This window comes from Podarcis melisellensis (assembly GCF_964234715.1).
Source record: "Podarcis melisellensis genome assembly, chromosome: Z".
NCBI classification, from domain to species: Eukaryota; Metazoa; Chordata; class Lepidosauria; order Squamata; family Lacertidae; genus Podarcis; species Podarcis melisellensis.
Window position 1 is genome coordinate 25,486,745 of NC_138547.1, and position 14,783 is coordinate 25,501,527.

Genomic DNA, 14,783 nt, shown 5'->3' on the forward strand with positions numbered 1-14,783 from the left:
TCTTGAGGGCAGCACCATCTTGGCTGCGGCCTGCATTAATGTCCTCATTGAAGTGAGCCCCCCGTCTTAGGGCAGGAAGAATTGAGTGTGGTTCTTCCCCCCCCCAGCCCAGCTTTTCTGAATTCTTTTGCATTCTTCTGTCCTATCTTCAAGGTTTGGGTTGTGTTTGTTTGTTTGCTTGTATGTTTGTTTGAGAAAGCAACGACTTTTGCTCCAAGCTGTTTTTCTCAACCTTGGAACAGAGCTTAGAGTTTAAGCAGCCATCTTATTTCCTTTATCTATTTATATTTGGTTTTTTTAAAAAAAAATTAACTGGTTTTTAACTTTTTATGACTTTTTTTGTTTAGTTTCATGCTTTTATATTGCTATAAACCACTGTAATATATCTTTATGATGCAGCAGCATATAAATATTTTTATTTTAAAAATTGGGAAAAAAATGATCATAGGAAGAGCTTGCCGAATCAGTCTAATGGCCCATTCTGTGCTCACCATGGCCAACCTGATGCCTATGGGGGGCCCCAAAGCAGTGATTTCTCCCACCACTTCTAATTCCCCACAGCGGGCATTCAAAGGCATACCACCTCCAAACGTGGAGGTAGAACACACCCACCACGGCCAATATTGCTGATTGCACCAGCATAAGCCGAACATAAGTCGAAATCTGGGAAGGGAGGAAGATTACGTGCATTAGGTAGGGCAGAACAGGAAGGAGAAGATGAGACACTCTGTAATGCAGTGCAACCCAAAACTATAAAAAGCGTAATTGGAATACCTGCAATGCAGACATGGCCTAAGAGATCATAAAACAGCTTGATTGTTTTAATCAGAATGCTCATTGTGCTGGCAGCATTTAAGATTTTATCTCTTTTTTATTTTCGAAAAGAAAGAAATCACACCCTTACAAGACACAGCCTGTAGATTCCCTTCCTGATTTAATTCTCAAACCACAAATGGTGGCTCTGGGCCCCTCATAGGAAGACAGGCATCTCAATAAAGTTTTGTTTTTTTTAATGCCTGTGGCACCAAAACACATAGCATCAGAAAAGCAGTATATTACCCATCACTGTCAGTAAAAGCCTTACGCCCTGTACTGCCCAACCCTGCGAGGAGAGGTTTCTTACTCGTTTCCCACGTAAAGACACACAGCAACATAGTAGATGACTGCCTAGTAGTGGAATCTCTCCTCAGAAGCTTGGTACCACATGCCTAAGTTGTCACACTAAGGTGAAATTAGTTCTTTCTGGGAACATCTGTCTAAATCAAATGGAAAACTCGTTTCTGCTTGGTGTACTGCTTTGTTCAAGTTACAAGGTGCTCTCTGAAGGAAGATCCCCTTCTCTAATATTTCTAGAAGACTATTGATTTGGACAACATTGGCAGGGGGTGGGGGTCATTAATGGATTTCCTACTCTTTATACAGAATTGAGCACTAATGCAATGACAACTCTTGCACATATATTTTTCTCCCCGAATTCATAGATGGGCTCAAGTCAACCGTCTCAACTGACAAACCATGATTTGTGAGTAGGCAGCAATCCAGATTGTTTTTTTAAAAAAACAAACAAACACCAACTCCTGTTTTGAAGGAGACTTTCAAGTAATGGTTTGTGCAGACTACAGTTTGGAAAGCTCTTGAAGTGAAAGTATAAAACAGCACAGTTGAGCATCCTGATCCAGCCATTTGCCTATTGTTTGTTTGGAAGTTAAAACCATGACCTTGATAATAAACTGTGGTTAGTGCAAGCTATGGTTTATCATGACACCTGAATGGCATTTTCAATGTGTGCAACTGAACAGATTAAAAAAAGACCCAGCTGCATGTCCCGACAACAATTCTTTCTGTTTCTGCAAAAATATTCAGCTCTTAAATCAAATACAGTTTGGCACAAGAATCACACACAATATTTGCACACCAACACCTGCCAAATCCAGCAAGGGTATTTCCAAGAGTGTACAAGATGGGTCACATAGCAGATTAGCATTATGCTTTGAAAACATAGCTTTGAGCTACCTTAATAGATGAAGTGATGAGATAAAAACATTTGTTTAAATACAGTACAAAATGTTAAGGGCAGAGACGAGGTTTGCTCTAGCAAAGTCTGATAGCACAGGGAAGACACCAAATCCAACAGGGTCTCAGGGAAAAAAACGAATCATTCCGAAGTTTAGGTTTGAAAACACTTCTACATTTTAATCACTGCAGCTGCCATGGTTGCGAGCCTTCTAAATGGAGATCTTCATTCCATTTGGTATTTGTATTAGATTTGAATTATTTTATGCATGTGCTGCTCATGAACAGAACATATATTCTTGTTTGTTTGTTTTTACGCATGCTTCTATAACATTGCAAATCACTTCAGCACTCCTCATGGAAAGTGATTCATAAATGAAATACTGTAAATAATGGGTTGCAGTCCCTGGGAAGCATATGGATCACTACGTACATGCCTCTGGAAGGTCCAGCATCAAAACTTAATCAGTCTCAACCAAAACCCAACAATCTTTAGCATTTGTGCTTGAATGAATCAGTCTTAGGACATTAAAAGAATATTATCCAGACCAAGACACAGCTTAGGGAAGGTTAGGTAACATAAGGAACTGTAGAAGCTGCCATATATTGAAGCAGAACATGGCTTACTATTGTCTACACTGACTGGCAGGAACTATCCAGGTTTCCCAAAAGGGGAAGATGTCGAGACTGAATGTGGGACCATCTGCCATGTAAAATAGATGCCCTGCCACTGAGTTATGGTCCTTCCCCCATAAAGGGGAAGGAGGAGTTTGGGACTGGCTAAAATTCTGAATTTGCCCTAAACACTCATCTCAATTATAAATGGCAAAATAGGGACCATTTTCATCCATTCATGTTGTGGACAAATGTTTCAGATGTCACAAAAACATTAAAAAACCCTGACAGATTTAAGTCTTTTGGGACCATGTAATCTGGCATCCTCTTGTCAAAGTGATCTACCAGATGCCTATGGCATGTCAGCTAGCAAGACCTGAATGCAACAGCACTTTCCACACCTGCGATTCCAAGCAATTGAATCTCAGAGGCAAGCTGCCTCTAGCGGTAGAGACAGACCAGATTCATCATGTCTAGTAGTCATTTATAGCTTTCTCCTGCAGAGATGGTTCTACTTCTTATAAAGCTATCAGGAAGCCGGACCTTTTGAAGGAGACAAACTGGGCATTCTACTAGGAAATATCTTCTATCTTCTATGAATTCATTGTAACCCTTGTTGGGGAAGGAGGATAAATCAGAATAACTTAATGCCGCAGTTCAGTTAGTCTTCCATATCACTTGTTCAGTAGTGGAAAGAGACGTTTCCATTTCAGGATAGTTTGAAGCTCTCAGAATGTTCCCCAAAATCCATTTAGAGAGCAACATCCTTTTCAATCTCTGGAAGATGTAAGGATGTGAGAACCTGAGCTCCTAGAGTTTCTCCAGAGTTCTTGGTAGACATTTTCAAGCTGCTGAAGTCACTTAAAGCAAGGAAAATCAGCCATTTTTGAAAATAAATTAAACAGATAAAGTTTTAGTGGTGACAAATGTTCATTTCCAGCCTTCCTAACAATCAGCCAGGGTAAATGTTAAGATAATTATGGTGCGAACCAACATATCCATTCCATTATCGCAAGGATTTACAACTACACAGTGGAATTTTGTATCCCCCTATATCCCCCTCTGCTTCAGAGGGTTGGAGAACCTCCAGAACAAATGTAGGGGTTGTACAGGAGAAGGAGAAATTCTGTTGGACAAGCAGAAATCCTTGAACTAATGAAGCAATGTACCTAAGTTTTACATTGCATAAAAGCCTTGGAGATTATAGTACTATCTTTCCTTTTATCTGAGAAGAAGAAAATACAGTAATTATCAACATTTATGCAATGTGTATAAATACACGCAGCAAAAAGAAAAGTACAATAATAATATTTCTAATATGCTGTGGGTTTCATTATACAGTGGCAAGGGAAAGTGGAGTGGAGTGAGACAGGCACTCGGGACTTTAAGAAGGCTGATTTCAAAAAGCTTTTAAGGGACTATTGGTTGATATTCCACGGTCAGAAATGCTCCAAGACAAGGAAGTCCAAGAGGGATGGGAGCTTCTTATAGGTGAAATATTGAAGGCACCAAGGCAGTCAATTCTAACAAGAAAGAAAAGTGGGAGGCATTTAAAGAAACCAGTGTGGTTGCAGCTTAAAGATGAGCTGAGATTTAAGAAGGGCATGTACAGTGGTACCTCGGGTTAAGAACTTAATTTGTTCCAGTGTGGTGTAGTGGTTAGGAGCAGTAGTCTCGTAATCTGGGGAACCAGGTTCAATTCCCTGCTCCTCCACCTGCAGCTGCTGGGTGACCTTGGGCCAGTCACACTTCTTTGAAGTCTCTCAGCCCCACCCACCTCACAGAGTGTTTGTTGTGGGGGAGGAAGGGAAAGGAGAATGTTAGCCGCTTTGAGACTCCTTAAAGGGAGTGAAAGGCGGGATATCAAATCCAAATCCAAACCTGAAGCGTCTGTAACCCGAGGTACCACTGTATAAGAAATGGAAAAATGGGGAAACTATAAAGGAAAAGTATACACAAGTAGCCAACAGTTGCAGGGAGAAGATCGGGTAGTACAAAGCTCAGAATGAGCTTAGGCTTGTAAAAGAGGTTAAAAATAATTTATAAATTATTACAGTAGTACCTTGGGTTACAGATGCTTCAGGTTACAGATGCTTCAGGTTACAGACTCCACTAACCCAGAAATAGTACCTTGGGTTAAGAACATTGCTTCAGGATGAAAACAGAAATCGTGCTCTGGCAGCGCAGGAGGCCCCATTAGCTAAAGTGGTACCTCAGGTTAAGAACAGTTTCAGGTTAAGAACGGACCTCCAGAACGAATTAAGTTCTTAACCCGAGGTACCACTGTATTTGGCTATGTTCAAAGCAAGAGGAACATCAACCAAGTAGTATGTCCTCTGTGTTCTAAAACCAGAGAATGCTATCGAGTGACAGAGAGAAGTTAGAACTGTTCAACATCTATTTCGCCTGTGTTTTCACCCAAAAGGAAAGCAGTGCCCAACCTGGTGATAACAGAATAAACAATGCAGTGAGGGAGCTGCAGCCCCATGTAGGAAAAGAGAAGGTAAAGAATCACCTAGCTACTTTAAATGACTTCACATCTCCAGGGGCTGAAGAGCTGCACCCAAGGATACTAAAGGAACCTGTGGGTGCTTTCTCAGAGCCTCTGTCTATAATTTTAAGAATTCTTGGTGAGGTCCCCGGGGACTGAAGGCACACAATTGTTGTCCCCATATTCAAAAGGGGGGGGGGGAATAAGACCGGCCAGTCAGCTTGATGTCAAAACCATGAAAGGTCCTAGAACAGATAATTAAACAGTCGGTCTGTGAGAAAAGGATGCTGTGATTACTAAGACCCAGCATGGGTTTCTCAAATTCATGCCACATGAATTTCATTTCTTTTCTTTTTTTGATAGATTTACAAGTGGTGGATCAGGGGAGTGCTGTGGACATAAGAGTATCTTGATTTCAGTAAGGCATTTGACAAAAGCCCACCCATGATATGGTTGCAGATAAGCTGGTAAAATGTGGGCTGGATAAGGTAACCGTTAGGTGGATTTGTAGATGGCTGACTAACCAAACCTAAACAGTGCTCACTAATGATTCCTTCTCATCCTGGAAAAAAAAATGACAAGTGGGGTGCTGCAGGGTTGTCCTGGGAATGTTGTTGTTCAATGTCTTTATAAAAGACTTGGATGAAGGAACTGAGGAGTTGATGAAATAGCAAAAAGACCTAATGTTATTTAAGGCTGCATCATCAGACATATAGTGTCCAGATCAAAGGATGTTAAGGTACCACTCTATTCCGTCTTGGTTAGACCCTCTTCTTCACATGTTCCAGCACGTCAATATCCTTCTTAAATTGTGGCACCCAGAACTGGACACGGTACACCAGGTGTGGTCTGACCAAGGCACAACAGAGAGGTACTATTGCTCTTCTTGAGCTGAACACTATACTTCAACACTTGTGTGCATTTTTACCAGTTGAAACTACTTATATCATAGATGGCAACTGCTAAACCTACAGCTTCATGAATTTACAAATTGGATGAATGTATTGCCAAACACCTCATGGAAACTCAGATAAGCACTAAGCAGCTGAGTTAATTCTGCTCTTTTCATTATCACCAAGGTTGCTTTGCTTTGTCATTTGCCTTTGATACAAGTTTCTGGTTTTAATAATCTACTTTCCTCTAGATTGTGGTGATTAAAAAGGGTGGGGGGGGATCTCAAAATATTCACAGCCTGCTTATTTCGGAGTTCACATATACTGTAAAACATTCCAAGCCAGTACGTTTTGCAGGCATGACCAAACACGTCAACAGCACTCAGTCTCATTGCCAGAGCCAAAGTTAGATTAATTCATTAAGGTTCACTTAAGATATAAAACCCCATTTTTTAAACAAAAGGCATTTCATATTTGTATCAACTCTTTGAAAACATTTGGCCGTCATTATCTGAAGGTTTTTGAAAAGAAGCCATACATTTCAACATTGACAGAAGAGATTATGATAATCTCTTGCTTATTGACATCCAAAAATGATACACAGCTGGTTCCCTGACCCCGCCATCTTGTCGCAACTATACTCATGGTTAAGGGCAAATCTGCACACGTGCTCCTCTGTCAAGGTCTGGGACATCAGATGGCGGCATCTTCAATGCGCAAAGCAGCAATCATGGTTTAAAGCATTACTGGAAGGACTCACATTTATCACTTCAGATCATCTCAAAGCAATTATTGCCAACTAGCAACTCTAAGAAACCCACAAAAATCAGTGCGGTTCTGAAATAAGTGGTTAAAATTGGTGCAGTTTTGAAAGGTTCAGTCTGCCATCTTGATTCAAAATGGTGTCCAATTATATCCAAACACAAATGAAAACCTGCTCCTTGATCACAGGAACCACAAAATTTGGTTACAGTATCTTAGGCATCCAAATGCATAGCAAACAAACACCTTTCTAAAATATATACTAGAAGAAAGCTACTATGTTCAACTCCATGATAACTAGAAGGAGAAAAATGTGATGTAACACTGCACCATCATTCTTCTCTCTCTCTCTCTCTCTCTCTCTCTCTCTCTCTCTCTCTCTCTCTCTCTCACACACACGCACACACACACACACACACACACACAAACACAAAACATATTTTTGCATTTGCTACAATTTATAGAGATGCTACACGTTGATACACATTATGCCTTGCTCCTTTGAGGACCACTGAATAGCTATTTGCCTTCTAACACCTTCTCTCTTTATATTTTCAGATAAAACATCCATAGTTCAGCAATGGAACAATGGCTCAATCAAAAAAAAAATTATTCCACCCATCCTCAACTCAAGATAGTATACATAGCTCTTCCACATTCATTCATTCCTTTCCCATCAAGGTTTAGATAACTGCAATGTAATATGATATGTAGAGCTGAAGACGGTTTGGAAACTTCAGCTAGTGCGGAATTCAATGGCCAGGTTGCTCACCGGAACAAGACGGTTTGAGCATATTACGCCGAACCTGGTCTGACTGCACTGGCTTCCAATTAGTTTCCGGGCCCAATTCAAAGTGCTGGTTTTGGCCTATAAAGACTTAAATGGCTCAGGACCACAACACCTCAACCGCCTACCTGGACCCTGAGCTCATCTTCTGAGGCCCTTCTTCATGTGCCTCCTTGAGAGGTCCAACATGAGAACGGGCCTTCTCTGCAGTAGCTCCCCATCTGTGGAATGCTTTTCCCAGAGAAGTTCGCTTGATGCCTTCATTATACACCTTTAGGCACAAGGCAAAGAAGTTGCTTTTCAACCAGGCCTTTGGTTGATTTGATTGACATTCTATGCTCTTTTAAAATCTGTTTTTATTGGAGGGGGGGCTTATTGTTTTTATGTTGATTATATATATTGTGGTTTTGTATTTTGATTTTGTTCTGTGAACCGCCCTGAGACCTTCGGGTATAGAACAGTATACAAATTCAATGAAATAAATAAAATTTAATAAATCGATCCTGTGAGGTACATTAAGCTAAGAAGCAGTGACCAACCTGAAGTCATCCAGTGAGCTCCATGGCCAAGTAGGGATTTGAATCCTGGTTTCCGAGGCCCTAGTCCAACACACTAACCACAACACCATGCTGGGACTCAACATCACAGCCATACTCTTTGCCAAGCTGTAATAATAAACATTCATTCATCACAGCCATATTGTGAAGTGGGTTAGACTGTGAGAGAAAAGGTGCCACTGACTCAAAAGTACAGTAGAGCATTTCACTGCTCCCAGTGACACTATAGCACACAGATCATCCTTCAGATGTTCTGCTTGAAAAGTTACCAAACTTGATATTGAAACCCGTTTCTCCGTAAGACTTCCTGCAACAGTTTCCAAGTTTCTATTCTGCATGCAGAGAGCACATGATTGGACCTTACTGGTAAATGGTTGAGTTAGCATCCTTCTACGTTTCATGGTTCAATATGCACCGGTTCTTTGCTACTTATTTGCTTATTGCCTATGAGATTTCTAGCCCGTCTTTCCCAGAGTAGCAAACACATCAGTGCTTAAAACAATACAACAAACAGTATCTAAATCCAATTCCAATTCAGATACAGGCTGAGATGAGGATCTCTGCTTAAAGGTACAGTGGTACCTCAGGTTACATACGCTTCAGGTTACAGACTCCGCTAACCCAGAAATAGTACCTCGGGTTAAGAACTTTGCTTCAGGATGAGAACAGAAATCGTGCTCCAGCGGCACGGCAGCAGCAGGAGGCCCCATTAGCTAAAGTGGTGCTTCAGGTTAAGAACAGTTTCAGGTTAAGAACGGACCTCCGGAACGAATTAAGTACTTAACCCGAGGTACCACTGTACTGTTGAAAGAGGAAGATCCCCAGTAAGAATCTATCCTAGGGATGCTTTCTCTTAGGGTGTTTAATTTCAAAAGAACCTTTGTGGTTGTGGTGCTTTGGTGCCATGCATCCAGAAAAGCTATTGAAAATTAAGTTGGGTTACAGGTTTTCAGTACTAGGAAGACTTTATGGAAAACCTCTTGGCCTAACAGGGCTTTTCTTCCAAAATTTTAGCTAATTATCTCACTTGCAAAAAGCATTCCTCGGGGAGGGAGAAAGAATGACGCTATTTTTGCTTTGGCAGAAGCTTCAGTTTTGCATCACCTGAGGACAGGTAAACTTGCTTTGCTGGGAACAAGAAAAGCTGCTATGCTGGGTTATAATAGGTGCGGCTTTGAAATGATGTTGCAGGAGTTATAACTCTGTGGCTACAGGCAAAGGAAATCCAATGCTCATCCCACAGAAAAGCTATGCTAATGGCAGAATTAACTCCTGATGGGTGTGTCTAGAAATGATGACTGTTACCATAGTCACTACTGTTGTGGTATATGGTAGAACACCTGAGTATCTCACACAACAGGGCTTTAAAAAAAAGGAAAAAAAGAGAGTTCCTGCCCAGAAGGCTCTGTTTTCCTCTATGCTAATCTGTCACAAACTTGAAAGCCTCATCATTCCCTCATTCACTTGCCACAGAAGAGAGTGCCATCAGCTGCTCTGGAGCTCCAGCTGACATAATCATTCCTGCTCTGAGAAGAAGAAGAAAAGTCCCAGAGCTCTGCTCCTTCACGGAAGAAGAGCCTGTCCAGCATCCTCTTCTCATAATTGCCAACCCCACGCCAATGGGAAGCCCAAAGCAGGACCAGAGGAACTGTACTCTCTCAGAGAAATAATGTGTCCCATTTCTACTATATCACTAGTTTTATGGTTACACCTTTTTAAACAAGTTGCTATGCTTCAGTTCAAGAGTGTGCGGCCAATATGCACTGGTTTACATTGGTAGCAATGTCTATCCTATACTGTACAGTACTGACAAGATGGTTGTGTGGTCCACCTTATCCCTTCCACACAAAGATTGCATTTAAGGGTATTGGGATTTGTTGGAAACTTGCACTAGAATACTGCACTGTTGGCTTCCAGTGTTCAAGACTTACCATCTCAATCTTTGATGTGGGAAGTGCCAATGTGAGGCATGTGTACATCGGACAAAGTGCGATGTCTTGGCACCCAACTTTCAAGGGCTGAGATCCAACGCCAAGGGCCTTCTGGCGGTTCCCTCACTGCGAGAAGTGAGGTTACAGGGAACCAGACAGAGGGCCTTCTCGGTAGTGGCGCCGGCCCTGTGGAACGCCCTCCCCTCAGATGTCAAGGAAATAAGCAGCTATCCTATTTTTAAAAGACATCTGAAGACAGCCCTGTTTAGGGAAGTTTATAATATTTAATGCTGTATTGTTTTTAACACTCGATTAGGAGCCACCCAGACTGGCTGGGGAAACTCAGCCAGATGGGCAGGGTATAAATAATACATTATTATTATTATTATTATTATTATTATTATTAAAAGTTCAGAAAGTACAACTGGCATAGAATGCTGCTGGCTGGCCTGTGGTGACTAGCTGGCAGCCAGAGCATACTGTCAATGGTAACCAATGTGGTACCCCCAGATGTTGCTCATCTGCCCCAACCAACAAGATCAACAGTCAAGGATGATGGGAGTTGTAGTTCCACAACAGCTGGAGAGCAGCATGTTGGCTACCTCTGCCCTTTGACCTCAGAGCTGTGTAGGGATAAACTACCACCAGGATTTCTGGTAAGATCAAGAGAAGCAAAGGCCTTCTCTGGTTGGAGAGGGTTGTATTTGAGGACTGCTAAACCTCCCTGTAATACTCAGATGGACAGTATAGCATTTTATTAAATAAATAAATGATAGCTGAATAAATAAGGCCCCCTGCTGGGATATGGGCCTAGTAGAAGCCTAAGCTTTTGACACTTGTGATGTATATATTTAGGATCTACCTTATTTCCAAAATCACAAGTTCTTTTAAACTGTTTTTAATATTGTGTTTTAATTGTCATATAACCCACCCTAGGCCCTTTAGGTGAAGAGTGGACAATGACTTGTGACGATGATGAAAATGAATTCCCAGCACTGGAGCTTATCCCATCCTGATACAGGACCTCCCTGCTACTTAAGTCCCAACGGTAACAGACCAAGGAAAAGAAAAGCTGGAAAGCATCTCTGGCTAGGTTTATTGTAGCCTCTGCAGCAGCATCCAGTAGGGAAGAGACAGCCAATATGGTGCCCTCTAGATGTTGCAGGACTCCAAACCCTATCAAGTCCAGACACATGGTCAATGGTCAGAAATGATGGGAATTATAGTCCAACAAAACCTGGGAAGTGAATTTTAATTGTGCCAAACATAATGTAAACAAAGCTCCGCACAAAAGGCAGAACTGAACAAATGCTGGACGTTTGCCTTATCTGGATAAACCATCAATGAGAAGTCCAATAGCTTGTGTGCGCACACCTGAAGCTTTAATTGTTCTATCTGCTTTAGTGTCTTTTGTAACGCCATACACATGAACTCCCCAAGAGCCTTGGGGACTAGAAAATAGCTATATCACTATCTGTGGCTAGATGTGTGCCAAGATAATGTCCTCTGGACCACAAAGAAATTGATTAAAATTGTTTTTAACAAACTTGGGAGAAATGCAAATATTTCTTCTACTCAAAGCTGGCACAATTTTACATCAGTTTCTATCTTGAGAAAAGGGGGCCTTTAAAAACCAAGCAAAACACAAGCCTGCAGTATGCCAAGGGAATAAACTGGAAAGTCACCCCCAAGAGAACTCCTGCAGCTCCCTCCATCCCAATTAAAATGGGAGGGGAAGGTCTATAGTTGAAAACTTTATATTCTATCTTCTCATCTCTCACGACCTTCTTGGCTTCGAACAAGCCGCCCATTTGGCAGACCAGTAGAACTGTTTTTAAGACCAGCAAGCTTTTCCAAGTGTTGGTCTTGGCCACAAATGTAAACTTCTCAGAGATTTCAAGTACACTGAGATGTGCATCTAAGTTTAGAAATAGGAGCAGCTTTTTAAAGAGTGGCCTAATTTGCCTCTTCTTCCCCTTTCCTTTTAAAGAATTCTGTTAAGACATTAAAATTCTTGCTTTGACACTGGGTACTGACCCAGTCAAAATGTCGATCAGCGATGGGGACATAGCCTAACAATATCTGGAGGAACTATGACTTTACCACCCTTGACTATTGGTCCTGCTGGCTGGAGTTGATGGGAGTTCAGCAGCACTGGAAGGCCACAGGTTCCCCATTTCTGCTTCAGGAAAATTGTGCCTTTGCCTCCTGACAGCTCTGCCTCAGTTTTTACCTTGTGAATGCAGCTTCAATGTAGGGAGCTTCCAGATTTTTCTCCTGGAGGAGGATGCAATATGCATTCCTTTCCAAATTGCCCATTTTTGCCACTACTGCATTGCATCTCCCTGTCTTGGCAACTCCTTGGTAGCACCTCCAAACTGACCAGACCTAGATCACTAGAGAAAAGCCTTACATTTTGCTCTGAAGACTCAGGAATCTGGGTGCCTTTACATTATTCACTAGCAGGTTGCTGTCAGACTTATATTTACACCTCATGCTTGAATATACCTGTCCCATCCAACCTTTAGAGGAATTCATGGTGTTTCAATTCCAGTTGGCATTTAAAGATCTCACTCTGTTTGACCCAATGTATTTATTTTTAACCTGTAATAGTTTTATTCGTATTGTTTTTATGTGGTTACATTGAGAGATATCTTGTGGCAGTCTATAAGTTTGGAATAAAACTCTAAAATGGACTCATGCACACCCCTCCACTTTGGGAAGGGCCGTAGCTCGTGGCAGAGCATCCTTGCTGCATGCCAAAAGTTTTGGGTTCAACCCCAGTATCACTAGGTAGGGCTGGGCGGGAAAATCTGCCTGAAACCCTGGAGAGCACTGCCAGTCAGTGTAGATAATACTGAGCTAGATGAAGCAATGGTCTGAGTCAGTGTAAGGCATCTTCCCATGTTCCAATATGACACCGGTTCAAAGCATCAGAAGCTTTCAGGTCCGTAGGCATAGTCAGCACATTCCTCTCCGGTTCAAAATACCTAAGCCAAATTTCAAACTTAGGGAGATTATGGGCTGCACCTGATGTAACAGGGTATCATAGTTGTCTGCTACATGCACAGCCTTTGGAAACATGGGCTCTGCGTGCCGCCCTCCTCTCTCACAGCTGTTAGGAACAGAAATGGAGAACCCTCAGGCCCAGAGATTGGGCAACACATCACACACACCCTTAGGGTTCACATTATTCTTGGCCACTTTCGCCTGGCTGGAACGTGTTCTTGAACTGTGATAATGTTTCTTGCACACCTGGAAAGAGGATGGAGATACATGTGCGCACATTTGCAAAAGCCTCCTTTTTGTCTATGATGCCATCCACCACTCGTGTGCAACTCCTAGACAACTGTCCCCACAAGGAAATGAAAAAGGTTGCCCACTCAAACCTTCACTTATTAACCAAGTTCAGCTCCCCATCACTTCAAAACCCTTTAAAAGTGAGACCCCAATCTCCTTATCACTGTTATTAAAGGGGAAGAAGGGATGTGAAAGCTGCCCAAGGTAAATGTGCACATAGCAAGAAACAACATAAGCTTCTCCCTTTATGTTCATAGAACACCCTCCCATTTCAGCATCCCAGAGTTACCCTTCTCCAACAGCTGTTGCACTACAAGGATAATTTCACATGGCCAATGCATTATTTCCTGCCTTGGTCCTCTCCATGCATTCCTTCCCCCTTCCACAGTCCTGGAAAAAGGCCCCCTTACATTCATATTCTGCCAGCATAGGAGCCACCTCGTTACTGGGTTCTTCCCATTCTACTTTATGAGATCATGAAAAACAGCTTCAGAGGCTATTCCTTATCCAACTGGTGCTTCTCCATCCCAGATGGGTGACTGGAGAGACCATATATTATTTAATGTAAAAAGACATTTGCTAACCTGGTGCCCTCCAGATGTTTTGGACTAGACAGGGGTTGGGAATCTTCAGCCCATGGGCCAAACTTGACCTATGAGGCTTCCCCATTTGGCCCACCAGGCTGTTTGGCCAGACCACACCTAACATCATATAGAACTTCAGATGTGAGGCAGGTACAGGCAAAGCTTGACTGATAAATAGTGCCAGCAAAGCCCTTGTGCAGTGCTTCCCAAGTGCCCACATCAAGCTGATAGTTGGGTGTTTGGGAAGCACCACCAAAACACTTTGAAAGCCCTGTGCTTAGTGTTTGGGGAGTGTTGCACACAGTGACTGCAAAGCTCTTATTTCTTTATTAAATTTATATCCCACTATTCCTCTCAAAGGAGCTCAGGATTGAGTAGTGAGAAGTGCCAAGCATAGGGATTGCAAAGCTCCTTGCCCAATAATTGCCCAACAAATAGCTTGTTGTTGGACATTTTTGAAAATATTGCACAAATTGCTGCATTTTGCCAGGTGCCAGTTACCTGACACCATGATAGCACCAGGTTACTATCCCACCATGTCCCTCTCACCTATCAGCCCATATTGGGAGTGAGTGAGTGGAGGATCTGGCCCAGTAAGCCACCCTGGACTACAAGCCCTAAAGAAACTCAGCCAACGTGGCTTTGCTGGTTGGGGCCGGCGGAAATTGCTATGATACAAAACATCTGGAGAGCATCAGGTTGATGAAGGCCGCATTAAAATGCGTCATCATGAAATGGAACAAAAGATAAAAAGGTATCCAATTAAGTCCCAGGCCTTTTCAAAGGTCAAATTGAGTGGGTGCTTGCAAAAGCCTTGGTTGCCAAGCAGGGGAAAGCTTTTAAAGGTTAT

At 42.2% G+C, this 14,783-nt stretch overlaps 1 protein-coding gene across 4 annotated transcripts in view; it reads right to left on the reverse strand.

Annotated features, from left to right (window-relative positions):
• The window catches only part of COL4A5 (collagen type IV alpha 5 chain), a 131,532-nt gene that overhangs the window by 107,778 nt on the left and 8,971 nt on the right, over positions 1 to 14,783 (reverse strand). The gene's annotated exons all lie outside the window — the stretch shown is intronic.